General features: G+C 55.7%; 1 pseudogene; it reads left to right on the top strand.

The window, feature by feature from the left end:
• The first annotated feature begins 1,286 nt into the window (after nt 1-1,286).
• On the top strand, nt 1,287-1,406 carry LOC111534609 (annotated as a pseudogene).
• Nucleotides 1,407-1,539: the final 133 nt, after the last annotated feature.

Below are 1,539 nucleotides of genomic sequence, written 5' to 3'. Positions count from 1 at the left end.
AGATGGAGTCTCACTCTGTCACCCAGGCTGGAGTGCAGTAGAGTGATCTCAGCTCACTGCAAGCTCCGACTCCTGGGTTCACACCATTCTCCTTCCTCAGCCTGCCCAGCAGCTGAGACTACCGGTGCCCACCACCAAGCCTGGCTCATGTTTTGTAATTTTAGTAGAGACTCGGTTTCTCCATGTTAGCCAGGTTTGTCTGGCTCTCCTGATCTCGTGATCCACCCATCTCGGTCTCCCAAAGTGCTGGGATTGCAGGTGTGATCCACTGTGCCCGGCCTGCTGTAATCTTTTGTGGTTTCCCCATCCCTCACTTCCCCCTACAGTTGCTATGCTTCCCATCTCCCCTGACTCTGCTCCCACTTTATCACCTGCTTACATCTGCTTACATGCGCCACAGCCTGGGACCTCCTCCTGGGTTTCTGCCACCAAAGAACCATCGGGCAGCAGAATCCCACCACTTCCACCTCACCACCACCCGGCCAGGAGCCTGGCTCCACTCCAGGAGTGCAGGGGGCTGGACTTCAAAGGTGCAGGCACGGGTTCCCTGCCGTTTGCTGTGCCTTCCCGCTCCAGGAATGACCAGGCGATTCAATCCACTCATTGGGTGCTGCCGCAACCTTCCAAACCAGGGGAAGGGGTTGGTAGGGGCAGCAGGTGCCACACATGCCAGCCAAGACCTCCACTCCAGAATGCAGGGGTTGCTTTATTAGGGGAAGGACATTGCTTCGCCAGCCACCAGGAAAACAGTCCCTGTGCACCCAGATTCCCATTGCCACCATCTTCGTGTAACTCCAGTCCGGAGAACAATCCACAGACCCAGGCCTCGGGCCCTGTGGGCATGACCATTTCCATGGCTCCCGCCAAATGGGCGGGAGAACTCTGCCAATCAAGGGGCCCAGCGAACCACAGCAAGAGCAGATGGAGGTGCCCAGAAAGGAAGGAGCCTACGAAACCCACTTTCAAAGCAAGCAATTAATGCAAGAGAAACCCTTCACAGTGCTCTGGAGCAGCCAGGTACCAAAAGAATACCTCCCTGACAGGGTGGAGGACCAGATGGGGTCCCAGGAATGTGGGCCCTGGACCTTGATGCCTCGGAGCACTCCCTGTTCCGAGCAGGTGTGATGTGGTGGAAGCTCGGGAACTTGGGAGCCAGAGGGAAGGCTGTGGGTGAGCAGCATGGGGTTCCCGATCCCAGCCTGGCAGCCCTGGACCAACAGTGCCAGCTGGAAGCTGGCGAGCATGGCAGAGCTGAGCTCTTGGGTCAGCTAGGCGCCTCTGCCAATGTCTACCACCATACTACCCTGAACGTATCCGATCTCATCTGATCTTGGAAGCTAAGCAGGGTCGGGTCTGGTTAGTACTTGAATGGGTAGACCCACTGGGAATTCCAGGTTCCATAGGCTTTTTTGCTTTCTTTCTTTTCTACCTTCCTTTCTTCCTTTCTCTCTCTCTCCCTTCCTTCCTTCCTTCCTTCCTTCCTTCCTTCCTTCCTTCCTTCCTTCCTTCCTTCCTTCCTTTCTTTCTTTTTCTTTCTTT

This window comes from Piliocolobus tephrosceles, unplaced genomic scaffold (genome assembly GCF_002776525.5).
Source record: "Piliocolobus tephrosceles isolate RC106 unplaced genomic scaffold, ASM277652v3 unscaffolded_26782, whole genome shotgun sequence".
In the NCBI taxonomy this organism is placed as follows: Eukaryota; Metazoa; Chordata; class Mammalia; order Primates; family Cercopithecidae; genus Piliocolobus; species Piliocolobus tephrosceles.
The sequence above is the reverse complement of the archived record's forward strand: the minus strand, read 5'-3'. Positions and strand labels throughout refer to the sequence as shown.